The 19283-nt window shown below is 45.1% G+C and overlaps 1 long non-coding RNA gene across 1 annotated transcript in view; it reads right to left on the bottom strand.

Moving 5' to 3' along the window:
* Positions 1–1317: 1317 nt before the first annotated feature.
* LOC146204878 (uncharacterized) overlaps positions 1318–19283 on the bottom strand; it is a 33922-nt gene continuing 15956 nt past the window's right edge. The window contains exon 3 of the long non-coding RNA XR_014704068.1: positions 1318–1522. This is a non-coding gene — a long non-coding RNA (uncharacterized LOC146204878). The remainder of the gene's footprint in view (positions 1523–19283) is intronic.

Here is a 19283-nt window from a genome sequence, read left to right on the forward strand (position 1 = left end):
AAGTTAATACTGCATTTATGGTTCCAAAAATGGCTGAGATCACATGTGTATGCTGATGGTACAGTGTAGCAACTTTTGCTGCTATACATAACTTCATTACTATTTCTCAATTTTTTGGAACACTTTCATCTTGAAATGCTTTCTATATTTTTTTTAAACTGCTGATTGTACTTACAATTACTGTGCCTAAAGGTTAAAAGTGTGGTAAAGGTTATACCAGAAACTGAAATACACCTAAATTGAGCAAATGCAACAAATATTTTGGGGGCACTTCAGCACCGCTGTTAAGGAGAACATACCACAGCATTTACGACTCATGTATCCTCATCCCTGTACATTTAGTTGGCTACTTGTTTATTCACCGATCTTAGCTTGCACTTTTATCACACATACCAGTTTGTAAGTTTACTAATTACCACATGATGTAAATGAACTCGCAACTCGCACATCTGACTTGGGATTCTGAAAGGCAACGAGTTTTTCTCATCTCAAAGGAGCTGCTTGGGTGGGAAGCTGGACCATGCCATGGTCCCCACATCACACAGACCAATCCATCCGGTCATACCATCTGCCAGTCATCCTTGTCATTCGAATTACCTTTTTTGGTAAATATGGTCTTTTAATGCAGTCACATTAAATTAGGCGAGGGCTTCAACTATTGCTACATGGCAAGAATTACTGCACACGCTTTTGTTTATGCCCTTTTAGTATGCTGCGTTATCATCCCAGTAGCATAGAGGCACAGCAATAGCGTATTAAAAGGTTAGAATCTCATTGCTACACGCATGTCACCTCGCTATTGAACACAATTCACTTTGAAGGGCTAAGATTTCAATATTTTAATAAAGTGATTAGCACTGCCAAATGTTCGAGCATTACACGAGGCGACAGTATAGGTGTAAGTATCCCACAGCCAAGGGCATTGCAATTAAAGTTGCTGCTCATCTGCAAAACATTGAATTAAACCACTCTTATGCAATTCAACAAACACCGCCCACTTTGCCTTTCCATCACCAGGCCCTGTCTGCAGATCCAAGCATCTTCATTGGGCTTACCTCTAAAAATTGTCTACGAAACATATCTGAGAACTTTTCTTACTTCACTGGTTTTGCGGATTATTTCCTTTCTCAAAAGGAATAACAGAAATACATGTGGTTCTATGACACATACAGTAAATACCGTTCTAGGTAGGCTACAAAAGGGAAGTAATGCAGAAGGTAGGCAGTCTAAACATAAATGTGTTTGTCAACATGGTGTTTTGGCACTGGAGTGTTTATTACTCCAATCATGTGCGTTATCAATGAATGAAAAGGCACATAAGTAGGAATACTTTATTTTGACACAGAAGCTATGGCCAACGTGTGTGTGTTGCCATTACGCTCGTAAGTGAAATGCAGACTTGTGGGTACACTGTTGAGCCAGTAGCACAGGGAGCAGTCAACTTGGACCAGGGAATGCCATGCTTTGAAAGGTGGGCAGCTGTTATGATCTCTCGACTAGCATCAGTCACGTGCAGGATCGGCTATCATGGGGAGAAAAAACAAAAGTATGCAAGCTCAGAACAATAACAAAACACTCAGAGAAACTCAGAGACGTACCAAATTTAAATAAAAAGATAACAGGACTGCAGACTATGCAGCAGCTCATATATTTTAATAGTGTATTTGCATATGGTCACTACACCCTCAAAAAGGAAAGAAGCACAAATGCTGAATTCATGACTCGTCAAAGGAACCAGACCAAAAGCAAAGTGTGCACCATGTAGCATAGCTCAAGAATGAGAAAAGCCAAAACAGCGAAAAGGTTACCCTAAGTAAGGCCAGTACTAGTGCTCTCTGCATGCGTGCGACAATGTATCACTGCAGTGCACATGCACAGCAGAAATGGACACCGTGGGTGGTAAAGAACTGATATGAAGTTATCATCAGCAGCCACAGACATCAGAACAGACAGCTGATTGTGCTTTGGTATAACGCAAGCGTGCGGGCTTTGGTAGGTTGTGAAGCATATAAATAAACGTTGAGACATCTTGAAAACCATGTGTGCACATTTTCATTTGCTGCTGCACCCAAGAAGTTTTGCTTGCACTGTTCATTAGACGACATGCGTTGCTCTCGGATTGTAGCGTTTGACGACTACACAGCATGATTCCAGAATTGCGACTGACTCGGCTGTGGACTTTTCATTTTCTAAACTTGCGAAATCCTTCCTATGGGCTGTGAAAAAGAATGAGGAACTGTTCCACCCAAATGTAGTTGCTCGCCCTCTATAACGTACATGATGGCAGCCACAAGTCATTTTGTGCCAAACAGTAGTTTCCAAACAAGTAACAAGAAGTTTTCAAACTATGTGACAGGACCATAGCTATTTACTTTGAGGGTGGCCACAGCAAACAGGCAACAACCACGAGATGGCCAAATCCCTCACCGAACTGCAGCACCACAACAGTTGCTACAATGCTAGCATCATGAAACCTCTGGCTGTCTTTGATATATGGTCCTCATCACAAATACACCAGTTCATGTTGTTAAGGAGGCTGTCCATGAGCATCATACTTCTCAAAGCAGCTAAAAAATATTGCAAACAGAGACCAACACTTGATTTTAAGTGCAGTAGCAGCACTACTAACATTCAGTGTGTTAATGGAGTATAGACACCCTGAAACAGATGACAAAAATTCAATTATAAATTATTTAGCGGTTCAAGATAAAAACCAGGTGATGATCTGTACAGAGTAACGTTTTGCATGTCGTTAACGAGCAAAATGCGACCAAAATTAGGTGCATATGCTCCTGTAAGATGAAGTACTGCACTGGCCTAGCCCAAGCAGTGCGAGTACCTCCAGTCAAAACGCTTTCAAGTGCCATCATCCATGAGTTGGTTGCCCAATAGCAATCTGAATTTTCATAATGCAGCTTTCCTTATCTTCGGCCAGCATTTTTCACTCTTCCCAATGGATGCAACCCTCCCCAAAACTCTAAACTGAAGACATCAATTCAGTCATGCAGAACTGTCAATAATGACCTGAACCACAAACCAACTTGGAGAGGTGGAAGCAGGCTCGAGCACTTTGAAGCTATAAAACGGGAGTTTTGAAGCATTCAAATTGTTTTGGAACACGTTTCTAAAGTCAAATGATTTTATTAGCTGAATTTTTTATACCTGACATACCAAAATAACCTATTTGATTACTTTTTATTCAAAGATTAATGCATTGCTGAAAATACAAGGCTAACAGCCAAAACATGTACAGATGTTTAAAATAACACAAATGACCTTAGCAACAATTTGGAACAAACTAGCAGAAAATGCAATGCTTGTTTCTATACTTGATGCCCAAACGATAAGTTTGACTAAAAACATGACTATTTTAGCTCGAGAAATGTGGACTATACCATTTTGATGTGCTCAAGCACCACTAGACTAGTTCAGAGTTCACATCAATAAGCAGCACGTTTCCACTCCCTATCTTGTGCATATAATTTTTTTTTATCCATGCCTGTTCTGATAAAATTTCCAAGGCACTGGTCAGTAATCCCTTCAGTGAGGATAGACTGCACTCAAGGGTAGCCCTTTCCTCCTTCACATGCCCTACTCCATGGCCTTCTGTCAGTGGTTTCTAACGTTTTCGCTTGAGTGGCACCGGAGCTCCCTAATTTTAACACATTAATGATAGGCCCTCCATGCCTGCCCAACACTTGTGACATTTGTAATGATTGACACCTTCAAGGTGTCACACCCATAATACTGTATGTTTTTGTCTGACGTATGTTTGACAAGCTTATTATTAACAAAGAGGTTCAATGAAATAGATCTACGACAGCCAGAAACGAGGCTCATGCTGTTCTGGCTTATGGGATTTAATGTCCCAAAGCAACACAGAATATGAGAGGCTCATGCTCTTCTATTTAGCAGAAAAGGAAAAATATATAAAGGCCCTGTTACGACACAGGTATGCAAACCAACAAAATGAAATTGAGGAAAGCATATAATTAACTAATAAAAAACAAAATCTGCATTGGTAATGAACGGTAATTAGCAGTGTATCTACTCTTAAATGAAAAATAACTCATTTCAAACTAGAAAAACAAAACAATAACAAGAAACATGCCACCGTCGAGGTCCGAGACCTCCACATTATGCATCCCATGCTTTACAAACTAGCTACAAAGATGGCTGTGCAATCTTTTACTTTCAAGCTATTTATGTTGCATGTATCCCAACATAAACAGCGTTCGCCCGTGCTACACTAAACCACAGCAGCAGACGTGGGAATGTCCTGTAAATTCAGCAACAAGGTTAACGACTGGGCGAGTTGGTAATCATTCATTTTAAACCAGCCAAAAGACGAGACACAGAGAAGCCAGCCTCATCTCGTTCGCTTCTATTCTCTGTCTCGTCTTTTGGCTAGTTTAAAATGAAATACAGCAAGTGCCAAGTAGAACATGATGTGGAGCGTGGTGTCTGAAGGGTTGTGTATGAATGAGCCGAGCTGGCGCGGTGCGCCACTGCTCGTAGTGTGCCCAACCTCCGACAGGCAGTGAGATTCTCACGGATTCGGGCAGTACGGCCAGCGTGACTCTCGTCTTCCCATGATAACTCTAGACTGTTAGAAATCGCTGAAAAAGAATGTATTAGTTTAGGCCGTTTACAGTTTCCAAACACACCACGAAATATGTCAGCTGTATTCCATTTCGCTTCTGCTTAAGGCGGGGGTCCCACGGTGGCCATCTTGGAATTAGTTCAAATTCTGCCACCAGGCTACTCCACTGATTCAGGACTGAGAAAGTGTCTATCGGCCTTACCCTCCGTTGGCCGAGGGACCCAACCTTCGCTTTGTAGAGAAGCCGTCTTTTGTTGGAGGGTGGGTTTTCAAAGCCCCATTCTTCTCCCCGCCGTGCGCAGGGGGAAGCGTTCACCTGTTCTTAGCTTGACCACAGCGGATAGCAGGACTGCGGGGTGCTAGCTTGCCTTACCACGGCTGAACTTGAGTGGCGACGCGGACCGCCGCCGCTTGATTCGGCCATGACCGAATGTGCGTAACGTAAATGAAAAGTACCACCTCGTTTTGTTGTTGTTCACTGTTCTGGATAGAGTGGAAGCTTGAGCGAGTTGATGATACATCGTCGACATATGTTCATGATAGCTCAAGTGGATACCAAAAATGGAAAGGTGCGATATGATGAAAGATATTTATGTGGCCCTTGTATACTATACTTTGACTCACAAGAGATTGACACCACTGCGAAAGGCAGGGGCTCCCTGGCCCATTCAAATGCGCACTGTAACAGGTAACTGTGCTCCGACGCACCCCTCGAATCGGCAAGGGCGACAGTGGGAGCACAATTGCCTATTATAGGTGGTGTGGATAGTGGTTATTCAAACAAAAGGAAGGAAAAGAGTGCTGCCGGCCGCTTCAACTGCTATCTAAAATCTGAAGCGCCCAAGCTGCAGCCGGCGGGAAAGCAAAATGATGGGGAGAGGAAAGCGAGGGGAAGTGCAGAGGGGAGCTATAGCAAGAAAGTACAGGGGGAGCTTTGTACATTAGTTACAAAGTACAAAAAAAAGGGAAACGCGTTTGCCTCGCTCGCGCGCAAGTGTCCAAGTGCTCTTGGTCCATGGCGCCCGGGCCTTTCGCAGTACTAAAAACATTTTGCGAGATGAAGTATACATCTTTGGTGGCTTCGTCATGAACTCTGGCTGAAATCGACACCTGTATTGTCTTTCCTTTGATACCCATCTTTTGAGCTGTTATCACTTTTGAAGTTATAGCATTTATAGTAGGATATTCTTGCGAGCTCTCTGGCGCAGAACTACTTTTATCAAACGTTATTACAAATAATAAAATTGCAATAAAGTCGGTTTCAATCAACAGTAATCATTTTCTTTTTTCTTTTTAGTTCGGGCTTTTCTAACCATAGAAACTGACGTTGGTAACCTAATGAGCTGAGAAAAGGGCAATGTCCAATTTCATTTTACCTTAGAGAGGAAAGTCGGCATTGCGAAATAGGTGTGAAATACCTACCAAAAGGGTAAGCACCACACAGCTGCCACAATGCATTCAGGCTAAATTTTGGGGGAATGAATTGGAGAGGGGAGGGTAGCAGGCAGTTATGAGGCAACGTCGCCAGTAGAAGCGGGTTAGTTTCGCAAACGCGTTAGACCGCTCCTTCTCGACCCTTCCCCTTTGAATCTCCTCTGTACTCTTCATTGGTTAGAGGTATGTCTTTGCTGCATTGCGAATCCAGTGTACTTTCTATGTATTTATTTACTTATTTATTTATTCACTACCAGCCTCACCTGCTTTCATAACAAGCATAGAACGGCAATCACTCGCGCTAACCACGGTAACATGCATAACTGGCTGCCACTGAGGCATTCTTTGGAGTCAAAGGATTCGTTTCTGTCGTTGTATGTGCAACAAAAGAATAATGCAAGACGTCCCTTCGGTTACTTACTGCCCCTAGAATTTGTCCGGACATGTACTTCCTCGCACTGCCCTGATGTGGCCATTTGGCGTGCTGAACAGCTTTCTTTTTTTTGTTTTAGAGCCCAGCTCTTTGGCGCCCGTTCCTGCGTTTCGCGTCGCCGTCTGCGTTGTCCCTCGTAACCAGCTCCGCAGCCAGGGCAGCGCACGCTCTTGCCACCATTCGCCGCTGCGTGTCCCCCCCCCCCCCCCACCTTTTTCCTTTGTGACGGCGACGGTGTTTTCCGGTGCAAGTGGATCACGGTGCATACATCCTAAGCCGAAACGCACAGCCACGTTGACTTGACTCGCTAGCGGCGTCAGCGGCATCAGTCAGTCGCTGCTATCTCTTCGCTGCGCAACGCTCCTACAGGTCCACACGCTGCCTTACGCGAACTCCTGATCCACAAAGCTTCCTTCATGACAGTCAAGAACTGTTAGTGGAGTGTTTCTTGAAGAAATACGTGTGAAAAATAAGATAAAAGTTTTCTGTAACTGTACATACATGTCTTGCTCGAAATTTTTGCCTCAATCTATCGAAAAGCTGAAACTGCCAATGAGATACGCTCAAATTTCGCATTAGGAAGTAACGTAATTGTCGGTAATTTTTCTGTTGTAATAAAAGTAGAAAAAACAAAAACGCGCGCGCTGATATATGTGGGTGTGCGTACTTTCCTTTTCATAACGCGCTGACCGCTTTCTTTTTTCCCTGGTGGAGGTGGGGGAGGTGGAGACATTTTCATTGAAACACACGAGGCTATATAGCGTTGACGGTAAGCTAACCGCCCCTCCCCCTCCCCCATTTTTGTTTTTGTTGCTCCGGGACGACGATTTCGATTTCCACTGGTCGACCAAGATCATCATCATCATCATCAGCCTGATTATACCCACTGCAGTGCGAAGGCCTCTCCCATATTTCTCCACTTAACCCGGTTCTGTGCTAGCTGCATCCACTTGACCCCTGCGAACTTCTTAATCTCATCCGCCCACCTAACTTTCTGCCTCCCCCTGCTACGCTTTCCTTCCCTTGGAATCCAGTTTGTTACCCTAAGCGACCATCGGTTATCCTCTCTTCGCACTACATGTCCTGCCCATGTCCATTTCTTCTTCTTAATTTCCACTAGAATGTCGGTAACCTGAGTTATTTCTCTGACCCACTCTGCACGCTTTCTATCTCTTAATGTTACCCCTACCATTTTTCGTTCCATAGCCCTCTGGGTTGTCCTCAACTTAAGTAGAACTCTCTTGGTTAGCCTCCACGTTTCAGCCCCATAGGTGAGTACAGGCAAGATGCAACTGTTGTATACTTTCCGCTTGAGCGATACCGGTAAGCTGCTAGTCATAATCTGCGAGTGCTTGCCAAATGCGCTCCATCCCAATCTTATTCTTCTTGATATTTCCTTTTCGTGGTCCGGATCTGCGGTTACTATCTGTCCTAAGTAGACATATTCGCCTACTATTTCCAGTATTTCGCTACCTAATGTAAACTGATGTTCCTTCCCGAGGCTGTTGAACATTACCTTAGTCTTCTGCATATTGATTTTCAAGCCTACCTTTCTACTTTTTCTGTCTAGGTCATCAATCATTATTTGCAGTTCATCCCCCGAGTTGCTTAGCAAGGCAATGTCATCAGCAAATCGCAGATTACTGAGGTATTCTCCATCTACCCTTATCCCTAACTGCTCCCATTCCAAGTCTCTGAATACTTCCTCTAAACAAGCTGTGAATAGTACTGGGGAGATTGTGTCTCCTTGCCTAACACCTTTCTTTATGGGAATTTCGTTGCTTTCTTTATGTAGAACTATGGTTGCTGTGCAGCCACTATATATATCTTCCAGCACTTTCACGTACGGCTCGTCTACCCCCTGATTTCGCAATGCCTGCATCACCGCCGAGGTTTCAACTGAGTCAAATGCTTTTTCGTAATCAATGAATGCTATGTATAAGGGCTGGTTATATTCCGAGCATTTTTCTATCACCTGATTGATGGTATGGATATGATCGATAGTAGAGTACCGTTTCCGAAACCCTGCTTGATCCTTTGCTTGATTGCAGTCTAAGGTTGTCCTGATTCTATTAGCGATTACCTTAGTAAATACCTTATACGTAACAGACAGTAAGCTGATTGGTCTGTAATTTTTAAGGTCCTTAGAGTCCCCTTTCTTGTGAATGAGGATAATGTTTGCATTCTTCCATGCTTCTGGTACCGTCGATGACACCAGGCACTGCGTATACAGGGTGGCCAGTTTTTCTAGCACGATATCCCCGACCAAGATAGGTTGGGCGTATTCCGCTGGTCGTTTGGGGCAACTCGGGACGCTCCAGCTCGATCCGCCGACCGAAGTCTGATCTCGCCGGAAGTCCTAGTCGCTGACGCGGTCACTTCCGGATGCTGCTGGATTCTTTTGGCTGTTTTTGACCGTTTCAGCGACATCGGCGGAGGACGCTAGATGTCACCGTTTTTTGCGCGAATATGTCGAAGTGCGTCTATCGAAAAACGTCTGCAGCGTTAAAAAAACGAGAAAGCAAGTTGTTGAGGGCCGCACTCCTGCCTATTTATCAACCGCAAACATTTTGGCGCTGGGATGCGGCTACAACTTTCGAAACCGGCTCAGCTTTACTTCCGCCGCGCGCTCTACACGTTCCGCTGGTCGACCAAGGCTGATTCACTCTGTAGCGCTTAAGGTTGGCTCGGGCGCCCAGCTCCGATCGACCAGTGGAAATCGCCATTAGAATAGCAGCTTGGGCATGTTGGTTATGCATCTTGAGGTAACAGCGCGGAACGTGGATGGGAGCACAAGGTCAGAAGACGACACAACGAATAGATTGATGTTTTAGATTGAGCTCCTTGTGCTATATACAGCAACATGAGCAGGTGGGCTGAAGGCGAATGCACCAGCGCTGGTAGTAAGCGTACATTGGTAATGGTACTCCAGCTATAATAACTACCGCGAGCTGTAGTTTCAAGCCAGTCTGCACTCTCGTTGCGACATTTTTAGCTATAAGGTGCGTTGAGAAAGCGGACTGCCATACTAGCAGCACTCGAGAGTGTGAGCGCAACATGATATTTCTGAAATATATTCAAAATATATGTAATGCCTCCCTGAGGGGTAATGTAAATAAAACAAATAAATAAACATATTCTGAGCAATAAGATGACCAGAAAAGTGAGACATCACGAGCAGTTATCTAAACATGCGCCGCTTTGCAACTAGCACGTGTTTCTTGACAATGATTTCATAATTTGAAATTTACCAGCCCCGGAATTCTTTTTACATGTCTGGGGATCGTACAATAAGATACACTTGTTGATTCATCTGCGGTTCCAATGAAGAAGAGAGGGGGGGGGGGGGGGGTTTGCCCCATTTAGACAAGTACTGGCGAACTTACACTGTTTGCAAACATTGTCCCCACGAATGTGTGAAGGGTTTGTTTCATCGTTGATTAAAAAAAAAAAACAGCCCGAGCAAACAGTACGGAAAATCGAAGAACTGACAAACATGGCTGTCAATCCTCACATTTCTTCTGTAGGTAAACCCTCGTAACTGCCATAAATAAAGCGGGTACTCCAAAGCACTTTCCATGCGCCGCCGTCACGGCAGGCGTCGCAAAAGGGTAATGCACCTGCATGTTCGTGGTGCTGGCTCGCTCACCCTCTCGCGCGGACTGAGAAAATTTGAAAACCGTGAAGAAAACTATTCTGTGAAGAAAAGAAGCAGGGGGAGCTAAGTGGACTTCAGGACGAGAAGAACGGAGTAGGGGACAGCCGCGCGGTCCCAACCCCTCGCTAGTTTCCGACGCGTGTAGCACGCGCCAGATATCTGGCAGGGACAGATCACAGCATCAGAGCTCACGATGCACGCAGGCGCTGCGCGCATGCACAGACCGGCTTTGGCTGACACGTGCGACGACGTTAGAGCGGCAGTGCATGACGCATGTGTGTTTGGAGTCGGGGCTTATGTATTCCAGTAGTTCCCTTCACCCCACACCACTTCTACCCCCAACATGACGCAATTTTGGATGTACTTTGGGGAAGTGGTATGCCTTTATACTTTCTTCAATCGCCACACTGAGAAGAAAAACTTGACGAATGCTAAGCAGCACAGGCATCGGAATGTGTTCATTTTCATGTTAGACAAAACATTTTCCCAGTGCATGCCCAGATTATTGTGGTCAATTTTGGTCAATCTAGTCTGAATTTACTAGCTTTTGTAGGCTTACAAAAAGCAGCTGTGAGCTTTAGGCACACTGTCTCTCTGCAAGGCTGTTTCTTGGGCTAGTTGGTGGAGTTTGCTCATTTTGACAAAGCGCAAAAAAGAGGCAGGGATGGTCGAGAGACATGGGACAAAGCGCTTTGCCTGTCCCTCGTGCCTGTATATTGTTAGCCCTTGCCCAAAATGACCAGTCCCTGTCCTTTTCTCTTCCTCTATCATGAGATCAATCATAGTGGCAATTCGTTGACCTCACCCCAATGTTTTGTTGTTTCACTATGCCATGCAGCGTTTCAGCAGGATTAGAGTTGAACAATGGCAGAGCTGGTTCAGGGCCACTTGTTGCACCTAACCCTTATCCTCCTGCTTTTTCTGTCCACACAAGAACTCCTTAGAATGACTTTCCAATGAGTCGGCTGAAGTATGCTCGTGAACGTTCAAGATGCAAGTTGATAGACCCTTGAAGCAATTTCTCTAAACCAAGAAAATGGCAAATGCTCCGAATATTTATGCAGTTTCTTCTGCGGCGATACTGTTTGGTTGGTTGGGAACTTTGGGATATTCACGGGGGGTGGGGGGGGGGGGGAACCGGACACGGGTTATGCCGGCATTTTGTTTTTTTAACATTATGGTTCCATTCTCTCCCATTTATTTCCTATTTTATCATTGCAAGGGAGTGGAAATTTGCCTTCCTATCACTAAAAAAAAAAAAAGTAGTCTGCAAGGCGTGGTCGCCATTTGTTATCTGTGCACAGCAAAAATGGGTGATGTTCGCTACACGTGGGAACGAAGCTATAGCGATAACTCGACGCGGTCAACTGTGGATTTCACCGCAAGGTCTCGACATATAGCAGTCTACATCGAATTGACGTGGTATTGTTATCAAAAATCATTTCGAAACGGATTGAACAGGTTCAGCCCAGTTCGTGAATGTGCCTTCGTGCAAGACTCAGGCTCCTATCTCCTGAGGGAAGCAACAACTGCTGCCTTGGTAGATCTTGCCGCGTGTCTTCTGCGTGTTTGCTTGGAATTGCTTTCGCACTGCTAGCTGTGCTACTACGCTTATATTTCTGAATCTTTTTGAGTAAGACCACGTGACTCCTTGATGCTAAGCAGTAAGGATTACAACTAGCGTTAGTCTTTGGTGTTATTTTCTTTTACTGCTTTGCATGTTTGTTATCGGAAATGCTTTCAGTAGAAAAAGAAAAATGCCGCTGGTGACCTCGACGTCAAAACTGTGCGCCGAATCAGACTGTCATGTGATTTCCGCTCCACACATCGTCGCATATTTCATTTCGGTGGTGTCAATCGACATTCAATCATTCGGAGGCAAAAATTCTGAGCCTCCTCTACTTACTTTACTAAAACCAACTGACGTGTTCGAAGGTGTGAAGAAAACGATGTCCTATGTCAAAACCAAACGCGACGTTTATTTACTTTTTTTTTTTCGGTACAAAACCGGAATGAGGTGCAAGGAACACCCAAAAAGCTTGGAATTTCACCGCGATGACTAATCGGGGATGACCATGTGCGCTCGTAAAGGGAGGCTGTCATTGTGCTAATAAATACGTTCGATTTTTTTCATTGCGGCAGTCTAAAAACAGTGGCAATGTGCGCGTGCCGCGATGGATATCAGTACTCTGTTCTGCACGACCGCCCGATACAGACACGCGCTTCATTCCGTCAACCCACCACATGCACTAAATGTCCGCGAAAGCGTTTACGGTGCATTGCATAATAATAATAATAATAATAATAATAATAATAATAATAATAATAATAATAATAATAATAATAAAACAGACCCCTGGCCTTGAAACATGAATTCACGGCTTCGAGGCTTACTATTTTGAGCATAGCGTAGACGCACAAAGAAGTAGAGAGTGCCGGCTGCACACGCGCATTAGCCCTACTTGGCCCCACTAATGCCACTGCGTGTGCGCCGAAGAAATCCGGTAATTCGGTTTACATGTAGGCAAGCACTTTTCTCTTGTCACAGTGAAATGCGCCCAGCTGCCCTCTCGGCGTCACTTTGTTTATGTTACGCTGTCTGCAGTCGAAACTTCTCTCTTTCCACGCAGCGTAGTGCGGTCAACTGTCCCACCTTTGCGAAGATGTCCATACACGCTTCGTAAGTGACCAAATACAATTAGACAGACGTACAACGGCTGTTACGTTTCATTACGGTGATTATCAGTGATGACGTCTGGTTTTTGATTATCTATGAGCACATATTTGTAATGTTTAGAAGCATGAAAAGCACTGAACCAAAACAGTGTACATTCTCATTTCAGCTAACGCTCGACATTCGGTTCAGCAGCGTCAAATTCCTTCGTTTCTTTTTTTTTTTTTTTCATCTGTGCTCCGTATGCGACGTCGTCCTTTTGCAGTTGTATTTCTTGTAGCGGCTGCGAAGCTACATTCAAAACGGTGCTTTCCGAGAGGACAGCTGCACCTAAGCACACGTGTGCCACTGAAAGCTCTAGGGAACAGAGCACGCACCAACGAAGATGTGAAGGAGACAACCACTCGATACCGCTGGCCGAAACTATTTCTTTTGGTCTACTGTGCTATTCCTTTTTCGACCAATATTTGAGCGTCGCATGACGCACATAACATCTAAACGGTGGATCATACGCGTGGTACGCCAGCTGGCGTATCCTGAGGTCACGTGCAAGCATTTTGCCAGCACACCATGCAGCATAACGTGGCGATATCCGTAGCACTCGCTGTCAAACACATAATGTCTAGATTTTGCGAGAAATACCACTGGACCAACTGCGCGCACGGATGAAGAACCTCGTCCAAGCAACCTGCAATCTGTCAAGGAATGTCTTAATTTGGATAAATTTGCACTTTTGTCGCCAGCCGAAAAGCAAGCCCGAGACATGTAAATTTACCGAAAGATTCTGCGCATTCTGTTTGGTTTTTGCTAGCCAGGTCACTTGCTATCCGAGCCTGAAGCGCCTAGCGAAATACGAATGCGTGAGGGAAAAGTACAGGGACAGAAGTATATTCAGAAAAGCACAAAATAGCGCAAAGCCCCTCAGCGATTGGGCGTGAAGGTTAGGGGCTTAGCACTGCAGGCGAGCGTCCACTGTTCGCACACAATGCAGGGGTGCAAAGGGTGATGCGGTGACCATGTGCAGGTTCTTCGTGCGCGCGAATAGCCCCCGCATAAACCACAGTGTGTATGCGCAAAACATGTACACGCACGCAGTGTGCGTGTCATGTCTTGTCACCTAAAAAAAACTTTCACACCACGGTCCTTCCCTAATGAACTGTTTTTGTTTCCACTTTGAGTAGATGCGTCTCCTTGTGCTAAGAACCAGTGGTGTCTTGCACCACGTTCTCGATCGAGTGGTGCCTCCAGGTATTCATTCATTCCTTTCACTCCACTGACACACTCTGCTTTCCTCTAGATCATGAATTGTAGCCTCTGCATCAGGTGAGAGAGTTGTCGAAATTCTTCCTCTATGGAATGTTTGAAACCGGATCTGCTGCAGAAAGAAGTTGTTTCGACAGGCAATGAATTTTTGAAAAGTGTGACACTCACCTCACAAACAGCAGTGCAAATAGCAACAAGCAAAACACTTCACAGCACAAAAGTAGTATAGGTGGGTTGCAGAAACCTAGAAGTCAGCATAGCAAAACCCCTTCACCATGGCAGCCAAGCCTGTTTTGAGAGCAGAAGTTGGGTGCAGCGCAGAATACTTCTATGTCCAGCCTGATGTCATGCGCAAACGTGTTGAGCAGAATTCCTTCACTATTGAGAGCCTGGAGGAGGTAGGGGCAGGGGAGGTGTTATGAATGGCAAAACGGGGGGGTTCTTAATCCCATAATTGCGACAAGAGGGGTGCAGGAAATGGACGTGGCCATTATTGCCACAATAGACGTCTCCTGCACTGCACCTGATTTCTGCCCCCAAAACAGGCTTGGCCGCCATGGTGAAGGGGTTTTTCCACTGCAGAGAAGCTGACTTCTAGGTTTCTTGACTGGCTTCAATACTTTGAAGGAGTGTAGTCACGCGCGCCTCTCCTGGCAATTGAATGAACTCACACTTTTACCTAGATGGCGCTAGCAGTAAAGAACCTTTAATGACCGAATACAGGTGCAAATACTAATTATCACCATGGTTCGTGCTTCTTATTTTAACTTTATTTTACAGTAATACAATATTAAAAAAAAAGCCAACTCAAACAAGGCTCGCGTTGTTGAGTATGACGGCTTTCTCGATTGAATGTCGTGTAGGAAAAATTGATTATATTTGAAGGCTCAGTATAATCGTGCTAATTGTATAAAGCGCAATTTGCGCTCATTTTCACAAATAACTACTATTCTAGTTTCGCCATGCATGATTCCTAGGCTGTAGAATGAGCGGTTTTTCTGGTCAAGCTATGCGATGTGAGGCAGTATTACGGAAATCTTCAAATTGGAAAGGTAATTAAAAACGAACTAGCTAATAAATTTCGATGAAACTTTGTACACTCAACTATTATAATGTGCGCCCGAAGTGGTAAACAGTTTACTGCTGTGCACGTTGATAAAGCGCAGATATTCGTGCCCAAAATGGCCAAACTTTACCATGTTTAAAAGGCTGCCGATCAAATACTGATTAAATTAAAACTAATTACGCATCATTTTCCCTAATATAAATACCCATTCTATGTGTAGGCCAAAGGAAACTGTTCTAAGTGCAGCAGTTTCTTCAGCAAATTAATCCGAAGTAGGGTATATCAACGACGCTAGCGAATTTGTCATCTGCAATACCACCTCTCATGTAGTTGATAACGTTGCCACACTAAAGCAGCGCACATCATTTGACAGAGCGTATATTAAGCTTTCGAATGATGCCTACATTGTGATGTTCGAAAAAGAACAACGCGCAGAATGCTCACGCAAACATTGCCTAAAATGGCACATTCGCGCTGACGGAGTGGGACCCCCGCCTTAAGGGGGGACATGGCCCTTAAAATTATTTTCCATTTTTTGACCAAATATGATAAAACCTGGCATTCTGATTCAGTTTTTTGCACTGATTTCAAACATGTAACCATTTTTACAACTGGCCAATTAGTTCAAGAGATAATGAAATTAATTGTTCATAATTTGCAGAAACAATGAAAAAATAACAGCCCTACAAAAAATTCACATGGACACTTTGCTAGGTACTAGAAAGCGTAATGAATACAATGTTAAGAGCATTTTTTTTTATTTAACAAATATTAGCGATGTTATAGCAGTTCAAAGTTTTCAATCTTGCTCTAAATCAGACAGGAAGGCACTCACATTTGGAACAGTGAACTTTAAACTGTTATAACATCACTAATATTTGTTATACAAAAGTGCGCCTAACATTATATTCGTTATGCTTTCTAGTACCTAGCAAAGTATTCATGTGAATTCTTTGTAGTGCGATTATTTTTTCATTGTTCCCGCAAATTATGAACGATTTAATTTCTCTTTTGAACTAATTGGCCAATTGGAAACATAATTACATATTTGAAATCAGGGCAAGAAACTAAATCAGAATACCAGGCTTTATCAAATTTGTTGAAAAACGTAGGAAAAATAGCTTTACGAGCCATGTCCCCCTTAAAAGCAACCAGTTTGGCCATGATTTCAATTCGTGAAATCGTATTCAATTAGAAAGAAAAAAAAATTGTTATCGGACTTTTTGCGAGGATGCTTTAATATTTAGACACCGCGTGCAGCAATATATAACGAATTAAAATCTCGAGGAAACGCAAAGTAGCCAATAGCGTGCGTATGTAGTCTTCACGCCATGCCAAAACTGCCATTCGTCAAGCGTAGGTACCACCTCCGTCAAAGAAAGAGAAAGCCAATATTCTTCTCGATTTAATGTATCGGTGAACTGGAGGCAACGGCGGTAGAAGAAAGACAAGAAGCTCAGGTAGTGTGTCCGCCCTGTGGTGTGCGATAAGTGCTGTTATATCATAGCTTACAACAGCACCGCCGCCAGGGCCGGCACGTGTTCTGGCGGCAATGCTCTTCGCTGATTCTGCATGTAGAAGGTCCCCCCAGTTAAGTTTGCGGGCTTCGCACAGAAGCGAGATTCCGAAGGGGCGACCAAGGTCAAGGGGCAGCTTGACGCGGGCAGATTTATGACGGTCGCGCGGGCGACCGCTTCTCGGAAGTGAGCCCGGAACACATGGCAGCGGGCGACGCTCCGTCCCGTGCCGCGAGGGAGGCAGAGCAGTGCAAGTAGAAGGCGCAGCGTAAGCGCGTGGTTGTGGGTTCGGCGCTAACTGCTGTGTCTCCCAATTTGAGTGGAGAGGGCGCGGAGGCCATAAATCCCGAAACGCGACGTAACACGGGCATGGGGAGAACGCGCTGTTGACATGTCTTCCCGGGAAGACGCCTGTGTGTCCCTTTGAATCCGCCGCCCGCGCGCAACCGACCAAGAGCAGGGATCGGAATGTTTGGGCCTGAGGTTTGCGCGTGTGTTTTTATGTATTTTCGGAAGTGTAACCGTCGACGCCGTTTGTCTTTGCGACTGCTTGGCGCCTCTTGCGTGGGAGGATTTTGGAGAGGGAAAAGTTGTAGATGTATGTGCTTGTGTGCGCAACCACTCGCCGCTTAGTGCGTGCTTTGTGTGTGTTTTATTTGACATGCGTAGGAGAGGGGTATACTGATTGGCCAGTCCATTTTGAACCACTGCATGTTATTGGCCGCAAAGTAACTGGTCGTTGATTGGTCAACGGACTAAACTGGAATTTTGAGCGCTAAGGAAGGAGCTTTGGACAGAGGGGCTTGGAAGAGAGTTGGACTCGAAGCAGACTTGGGCTCGCACGAGCGTCGAGGGCAGACGGGCTGTTCGAGGAGGGAGGCTAGGCTGACGGAGGGCCCAAGGGACTCCGGCCTAAAGTGTAGCAGAAGGCCAAGGCCTGATTCTGCTAGCCTCTGACCTCTGATCGTACACCCGGTTGCAGTTAGCCCTCTATGTTTGGATGTGAGGTTGTTCGAGGAGGGAGGCTAGGCTGACGGAGGGCCCAAGGGACTCCGGCCTAAAGTGTAGCAGAAGGCCAAGGCCTGATTCTGCTAGCCTCTGACCTCTGATCGTACACCCCGTTGAAGTTAACCCTCTGTTTGATGTTGCACCCGACGAAATTATCGTAAATACTAAGTTGTAAAAAGGTGTAAATAAACGTGTACAGTCTGAGAAGAGAAGTCGTCATCTCCGCACCGCAATGTGTCACTGAGCCACGGACGCAGCGGTGGTCACCAACACCACTCGGTACGAGCGAAGGCAGCAGAAGAAACAGCAAGAACACCTGCTGTACAGGGAAGCCCATCTATCCAGAGCCTCCGCACAGTTTAGTTTAACTCCCCCCCGCCCTCAATTTCCCCTGTCGAGAAAGAGGGCGCCGCTGCGGCAGCAAGACTGTATCTGTGGCTGAGACGTCATGAGTGTTGAACACCAACCTTGAAAAAGACCGCACCTCATCAAGCGTTCGAATGTTGGCCCTTGCCAGTGGTTTGTATGGGGTTTCCAGTTCCTGGCCTCCAGTGGTATATAAAACTGACCATATGCGGAAGCGCCTTATCGCAGACCAGACTGCCTGTGCTCGCTGATAGCTGAAACAGCCTCATCCGGCGCTACTTATTAGGCGAACTCCACGCTGCACCACACCAGCGTAACCCGCACATGGCATTTTACGGTTTAAAACATGCAAGAGCGGTGTCTGACTGCTGCTCTTGTCACAGAGGGGAGTAATTTCGTATATTCGTTTGTATCGTTCAATGCGGCCGGCACGCGCCTAATTGTTTACGACACTGATTGACTCGATTTAAGAATTGCTCATTCAAGATTTATCTTATTTCATCTTCAAGGAGATTTCTAAACTCTTTCTAAAGTCTTTGCGGCTATTTCAGTTATGAGACGTTCCAATCAACAGATTAAAATGAAAACCATACCCACATTTGGTTTTGAACTTTCTCACGTGGAGAAAAAAAAAAAGTTTATATGACACACACACACACACACACACAAAAAAAAAAAAGGGGCTATGTCTCTGGAGCAATGGTCCTAAACAGGCTCAAGGTGTGAGGATGCCGTAGCAGAAGTGTCCAGATCCCTTCGGCCACCTGGGGTTCTTCAATGAAACTGCCATCGTTAAGTATATGCCTGCCATGCTTTCAGCTTCGACCAAAATGCTGTCTCCCAATTAGGATCAGACTAGGGTACCCCAGCTCAGTACTAGAGAGCTTTAATGACTAAGCCACCGCGGTGCCGTAATAAGTAAATAAATAAGCTAAGACTAAACTTTTTTCTCGGAGCGTACCATGGTTATTTCATGCATTTCGCTGCAGTGACGCCGCGGATGTGTACTTTACTCTGACAAAGTGACTATAAACCGGACATCGGCCCTCTGTGTACAAGACCAAATCCGGCTCGGGCCCGTACGTTTAAGCTCACCCCGGGTCCAGCAAAAATCTTCATGTGTCGGCCCAGACAGCCCGTGGGTTGAGCCGCACCCGGATTTTGGGCCTGTCCATGCCCACGCAGTGTCGTGTAAAGCACGTGCTACCTTTACCTGACGTTTCTACATAAGGTTTGACGATTTTCTATTTTTTCGGTTCCT

This window comes from Amblyomma maculatum, chromosome 1 (genome assembly GCF_055883805.1).
Source record: "Amblyomma maculatum isolate TAMU_Amacu chromosome 1, ASM5588380v1, whole genome shotgun sequence".
Taxonomy (NCBI): Eukaryota; Metazoa; Arthropoda; class Arachnida; order Ixodida; family Ixodidae; genus Amblyomma; species Amblyomma maculatum.